This window comes from Apteryx mantelli, unplaced genomic scaffold, assembly GCF_036417845.1.
Source record: "Apteryx mantelli isolate bAptMan1 unplaced genomic scaffold, bAptMan1.hap1 HAP1_SCAFFOLD_34, whole genome shotgun sequence".
Lineage (NCBI taxonomy): Eukaryota > Metazoa > Chordata > Aves > Apterygiformes > Apterygidae > Apteryx > Apteryx mantelli.
In genome coordinates this window covers 1269060-1275884 of record NW_027118693.1, presented here as the reverse complement: position 1 = coordinate 1275884, position 6825 = coordinate 1269060, and positions in this window count along the sequence as shown.

Sequence of the window (6825 nt, the reverse complement as noted above, 5' to 3'; positions counted from 1 at the left end):
GACAGGCGCCCAAGGACGCAGCGGTGTGCGAGGCGGCGAGGGCACGCAGTGCTTTGCCAGGCGCCGAAGGCACGCAGCGCTTTGCCAGGCGACGAAGGCACTCAGCGGTGTGCGAGGCGGCGAGGGCACGCAGTGCTTTGCCAGGCGCCGAAGGCACGCAGCGCTTTGACAGGCGCCCAAGGACGCAGCGCTGTGCGAGGCGGCGAGGGCACGCAGTGCTTTGCCAGGCGCCGAAGGCACGCAGCGCTTTGACAGGCGCCCAAGGACGCAGCGGTGTGCGAGGCGGTGAGGGCATGCAGTGCTTTGCCAGGCGCTGAAGGCACTCAGCGCTTTGCCAGGTGCCCAAGGACGCAGCGCTGTGCGAGGCGGCGAGGGCACGCAGTGCTTTGCCAGGCGCCGAAGGCACTCAGCGCTTTGCCCGGCGCTGAAGGCACGCAGCGGTGTGCGAGGCGGCGAGGGCACGCAGTGCTTTGCCAGGCGCCGAAGGCACGCAGCGCTCTAGGAGGCGGCGAGGGCACACAGTGCTTTGCTAGGCGGCGAGCGGACGTGGAGCTTTGCTAGGCAGCGAAGGCTGAGGACGCTTTGCTAGGCGCTTTGCTAGGCGGTGAAGGCACGAAGCGATTGGGGAGGCGGCGAAGGCACACGGCGCTTTGCTAGGCGGCGAGGGCGAGAAGGCACGCAGCGCTTTCTCAGGCGGCGAGGCGGCGAAGGCACGCGCTGCTTTGCTCGGCGCCGAAGGCACGCAGCGCTTCCTTCGTTTGCGAGGCAGCGAAGAGATGGAGCGCTTTGCTTGTTGGCCAGGCAGCGAACAGGCGCCGTGCTGTGCTTTCTGCCACTCAGCGAATACACGCAGCGGTCTGCTTGTTGGCGAGGCAGCGAAGAGATTCAGCAGTCTCCTTGTTTGTGACACAGCCAACATGCACAGTGCTTGCTCCTTGTGCGAGGCAGCGAAGAGATGCAGCACTTTGCTTGTGCAGCAGGTGGCGCAGTGGCATCGCGGATGGCTTTTTGGCGTGGAGGCGAAGCGAGGCAGCACTTTGCTAGTTGGCGAGGCAGCGAAGAGACGCAGCAGGCTGCTTGTTTGTGAGACAGCCAACATGCACAGTGGTTAGCTCTTGTGCGAGGCAGCGAATCACCGCAGAGCAAATGGCTTTGTGCGTTCGCCGCCTCGCTGCCTAGCAAAGCGTCATCTGCCTTGGGCGCCTAGCAAAGCTGCGCGTGCCGTCGACGTCAAGCAAAGCGCCGTGTTCCTTGGGCGCCTAGCAAAGAAGTGCCTGCGTTCGGCGCCTCGTCGCATCGCAGCCTAGCAAAGCAGTGCGTGCCTTGGTCGCCTGGCAAAGCCGTGCGTGCCTTCGCCCCCTCACACAGCGCTGCGTGCCTTTGGCGGCTGGCAAAGCCGTGCGTGCCTTCGCCGCCTCACACACCGCGGCGTGCCTTCGGCGGCTGGCAGAGCAGCGCGTGCCTTCGCCGCCTCGCCGCCTGAGAAAGCGCTGCGTGCCTTCTCGCCCTCGCCGCCTAGCGAAGCGCCGTGTCCCTTCGCCGCCTCGCCGCCTAGCAAAGCTCCGCGTGCCGTCGCCGCCTAGCAAAGCGCCGTGTTCCTTCGGCGCCTAGCAAAGCAGCGCGTGCCTTCGCCGCCTCGCCGCCTAAGAAAGCGCTGCGTGCCTTTCGCCCTCGCCGCCCAACAAAGCGCCGTCTCCCTTCACCGCCTCCCCAATCGCTTCGGCCCTTTGCCGCCTCGCCGCCCAGCAAAGCGCTGCTTGCCTTCGCCGCCTCACACACCGCTGCGTCCCTTCGCCGCCTCGCCGCTTAGCAAACGCCGTAGTAGCGCCGAAGGCACACGGCGCTTTTGTAGGCGCCGAAGGCACGTGGCGCTTTGCTAAGCACCGAGGCAGCGAAGGCACGCAGCGATCTGATCGTGGTGCACGGGCTAGGGCGCCTTGCTAGGCGGCGAGGCGGCGAAGGCACGCAGTGCTTTGCCAGGCGCCGAAGGCACTCAGCGCTTTGCCAGGTGCCGAAGGACGCAGCGCTGTGCGAGGCGGCGAGGGCACGCAGTGCTTTGCCAGGCGCCGAAGGCACGCAGCGCTTTGCCAGGCGCCGAAGGCACTCAGCGGTGTGCGAGGCGGCGAGGGCACGCAGCGCTGTGCGAGGCAGCGAGGGCACGCAGTGCTTTGCCAGGCGCCGAAGGCACGCAGCGCTCTAGGAGGCGGCGAGGGCAAACAGTGCTTTGCTAGGCGGCGAGCGGACGTGGAGCTTTGCTAGGCAGCGAAGGCTGAGGACGCTTTGCTAGGCGCTTTGCTAGGCGGCGAAGGCACGAAGCGATTGGGGAGGCGGCGAAGGCACACGGCGCTTTGCTAGGCGGCGAGGGCGAGAAGACACGCAGCGCTTTCTTAGGCGGCGAGGCGGCGAAGGCACGCGCTGCTTTGCTCGGCGCCGAAGGCACGCAGCGCTTCCTTCGTTTGCGAGGCAGCGAAGAGATGGAGCGCTTTGCTTGTTGGCCAGGCAGCGAACAGGCGCCGTGCTTTGCTTTCTGCCACTCAGCGAATACACGCAGCGGTCTGCTTGTTGGCGAGGCAGCGAAGAGATGCAGCGATTTGCTTGTTGGTGAGGCAGCGAAGAGATGCAGCGGTTTGCTTGTTGGCGAGGCAGCGAAGAGATTCAGCAGTCTCCTTGTTTGTGACACAGCGACCATGCACAGTGCTTGCTCATTGTGCGAGGCAGCGAAGAGATGCAGCACTTTGCTTGTGCAGCAGGTGGCGCAGTGGCATCGCGGATGGCTTTTTGGCGTGGAGGCGAAGCGAGGCAGCACTTTGCTAGTTGGCGAGGCAGCGAAGAGACGCAGCAGGCTGCTTGTTTGTGAGACAGCCAACATGCACAGTGGTTAGCTATTGTGCGAGGCAGCGAATCACCGCAGAGCAAATGGCTTTGTGCGTTCGCCACCTCGCTGCCTAGCAAAGCGTCGTCTGCCTTGGGCGCCTAGCAAAGCTGCGCGTGCCGTCGCCGTCAAGCAAAGCGCCGTATTCCTTGGGCGCCTAGCAAAGAAGTGCCTGCGTTCGGCGCCTCGCCGCATCGCAGCCTAGCAAAGCGCTGCGTGCCTTCGGCGGCTGGCAGAGCAGCGCGTGCCTTCGCCGCCTCGCCGCCTGAGAAAGCGCTGCGTGCCTTCTCGCCCTCGCCGCCTAGCGAAGCGCCGTGTCCCTTCGCCGCCTCGCCGCCTAGCAAAGCTCCGCGTGCCGTCGCCGCCTAGCAAAGCGCCGTGTTCCTTCGGCGCCTAGCAAAGCAGCGCGTGCCTTCGCCGCCTCGCCGCCCAACAAAGCGCCGTGTGCCTTCGCCGCCTCCCCAATCGCTTCGGCCCTTCGCCGCCTCGCCGCCCAGCAAAGCGCTGCTTGCCTTCGCCACCTCACACACCGCTGCGTCCCTTCGCCGCCTCGCAGCTTAGCAAACGCCGTAGTAGCGCCGAAGGCACACGGCGCTTTTGTAGGCGCCGAAGGCACGTGGCGCTTTGCTAAGCACCGAGGCAGCGAAGGCACGCAGCGATCTGATGGTGGTGGACGGGCTAGGGCGCCTTGCGAGGCGGCGAGGCGGCGAAGGCACGCAGCGCTTTGACAGGCGCCCAAGGACGCAGCGCTGTGCGAGGCGGCGAGGGCACGCAGTGCTTTGCCAGGCGCCGAAGGCACGCAGCGCTTTGACAGGCGCCCAAGGACGCAGCGCTGTGCGAGGCGGCGAGGGCACGCAGTGCTTTGCCAGGCGCCGAAGGCACGCAGCGCTTTGCCAGGTGACGAAGGCACTCAGCGGTGTGCGAGGCGGCGAGGGCACGCAGTGCTTTGCCAGGCGCCGAAGGCACTCAGCGCTTTGCCCGGCGCTGAAGGCACGCAGCGGTGTGCGAGGCGGCGAGGGCACGCAGTGCTTTGCCAGGCGCCGAAGGCACGCAGCGCTCTAGGAGGCGGCGAGGGCACACAGTGCTTTGCTAGGCGGCGAGCGGACGTGGAGCTTTGCTAGGCAGCGAAGGCTGAGGACGCTTTGCTAGGCGCTTTGCTAGGCGGCGAAGGCACGAAGCGATTGGGGAGGCGGCGAAGGCACACGGCGCTTTGCTAGGCGGCGAGGGCGAGAAGGCACGCAGCGCTTTCTCAGGCGGCGAGGCGGCGAAGGCACGCGCTGCTTTGCTCGGCGCCGAAGGCACGCAGCGCTTCCTTCGTTTGCGAGGCAGCGAAGAGATGGAGCGCTTTGCTTGTTGGCCAGGCAGCGAACAGGCGCCGTGCTTTGCTTTCTGCCACTCAGCGAATACACGCAGCGGTCTGCTTGTTGGCGAGGCAGTGAAGATATGCAGCGATTTGCTTGTTGGTGAGGCAGCGAAGAGATTCAGCAGTCTCCTTGTTTGTGACACAGCGACCATGCCCAGTGCTTGCTCCTTGTGCGAGGCAGCGAAGAGATGCAGCACTTTGCTTATGCACCAGGTGGCGCAATGGCATCACGGATGGCTTCTTCGCCTGGAGGCGAAGCGAGGCAGCACTTTGCTAGTTGGCGAGGCAGCGAAGAGACGCAGCAGGCTGCTTGTTTGTGAGACAGCCAACATGCACAGTGGTTAGCTCTTGTGCGAGGCAGCGAATCACCGCAGAGCAAATGGCTTTGTGCGTTCGCCGCCTCGCTGCCTAGCAAAGCGTCGTCTGCCTTGGGCGCCTAGCAAAGCTGCGCGTGCCGTCGCCGTCAAGCAAAGCGCCGTGTTCCTTGGGCGCCTAGCAAAGAAGTGCCTGCGTTCGGCGCCTCGCCGCATCGCAGCCTAGCAAAGCGCTGCGTGCCTTCGGCGGCTGGCAGAGCAGCGCGTGCCTTCGCCGCCTCGCCGCCTGAGAAAGCGCTGCGTGCCTTCTCGCCCTCGCCGCCTAGCGAAGCGCCGTGTCCCTTCGCCGCCTCGCCGCCCAGCAAAGCGCTGCTTGCCTTCGCCGCCTCACACACCGCTGCGTGCCTTCGCCGCCTCGCCGCTTAGCAAACACCGCAGTAGCGCCGAAGGCACACGGCGCTTTTGTAGGCGCCGAAGGCACGTGGCGCTTTGCTAAGCACCGAGGCAGCGAAGGCACGCAGCGATCTGATCGTGGTGGACGGGCTAGGGCGCCTTGCTAGGCGGCGAGGCGGCGAAGGCACGCAGCGCTTTGCCAGGCGCCCAAGGATGCAGCGCTGTGCGAGGCGGCGAGGGCACGCAGTGCTTTGCCAGGCGACGAAGGCACTCAGCGGTGTGCGAGGCGGCGAGGGCACGCAGTGCTTTGCCAGGCGCCGAAGGCACGCAGCGCTTTGACAGGCGCCCAAGGACGCAGCGCTGTGCGAGGCGGCGAGGGCACGCAGTGCTTTGCCAGGCGCCGAAGGCACGCAGCGCTTTGACAGGCGCCCAAGGACGCAGCGGTGTGCGAGGCGGTGAGGGCATGCAGTGCTTTGCCAGGCGCTGAAGGCACTCAGCGCTTTGCCAGGTGCCCAAGGACGCAGCGCTGTGCGAGGCGGCGAGGGCACGCAGTGCTTTGCCAGGCGCCGAAGGCACTCAGCGATTTGCCAGGCGCCCAAGGACGCAGCGCTGTGCGAGGCGGCGAGGGCACGCAGTGCTTTGCCAGGCGCCGAAGGCACTCAGCGCTTTGCCCGGCGCTGAAGGCACGCAGCGGTGTGCGAGGCGGCGAGGGCACGCAGTGCTTTGCCAGGCGCCGAAGGCACGCAGCGCTCTAGGAGGCGGCGAGGGCACACAGTGCTTTGCTAGGCGGCGAGCGGACGTGGAGCTTTGCTAGGCAGCGAAGGCTGAGGACGCTTTGCTAGGCGCTTTGCTAGGCGGCGAAGGCACGAAGCGATTGGGGAGGCGGCGAAGGCACACGGCGCTTTGCTAGGCGGCGAGGGCGAGAAGGCACGCAGCGCTTTCTCAGGCGGCGAGGCGGCGAAGGCACGCGCTGCTTTGCTCGGCGCCGAAGGCACGCAGCGCTTCCTTCGTTTGCGAGGCAGCGAAGAGATGGAGCGCTTTGCTTGTTGGCCAGGCAGCGAACAGGCGCCGTGCTTTGCTTTCTGCCACTCAGCGAATACACGCAGCGGTCTGCTTGTTGGCGAGGCAGCGAAGAGATTCAGCAGTCTCCTTGTTTGTGACACAGCCAACATGCACAGTGCTTGCTCCTTGTGCGAGGCAGCGAAGAGATGCAGCACTTTGCTTGTGCAGCAGGTGGCGCAGTGGCATCGCGGATGGCTTTTTGGCGTGGAGGCGAAGCGAGGCAGCACTTTGCTAGTTGGCGAGGCAGCGAAGAGACGCAGCAGGCTGCTTGTTTGTGAGACAGCCAACATGCACAGTGGTTAGCTCTTGTGCGAGGCAGCGAATCACCGCAGAGCAAATGGCTTTGTGCGTTCGCCGCCTCGCTGCCTAGCAAAGCGTCGTCTGCCTTGGGCGCCTAGCAAAGCTGTGCGTGCCGTCGACGTCAAGCAAAGCGCCGTGTTCCTTGGGCGCCTAGCAAAGAAGTGCCTGCGTTCGGCGCCTCGTCGCATCGCAGCCTAGCAAAGCAGTGCGTGCCTTGGTCGCCTGGCAAAGCCGTGCGTGCCTTCGCCGCCTCACACAGCGCTGCGTGCCTTTGGCGGCTGGCAAAGCCGTGCGTGCCTTCGCCGCCTCACACACCGCGGCGTGCCTTCGGCGGCTGGCAGAGCAGCGCGTGCCTTCGCCGCCTCGCCGCCTGAGAAAGCGCTGCGTGCCTTCTCGCCCTCGCCGCCTAGCGAAGCGCCGTGTCCCTTCGCCGCCTCGCCGCCTAGCAAAGCTCCGCGTGCCGTCGCCGCCTAGCAAAGCGCCGTGTTCCTTCGGCGCCTAGCAAAGCAGCGCGTGCCTTC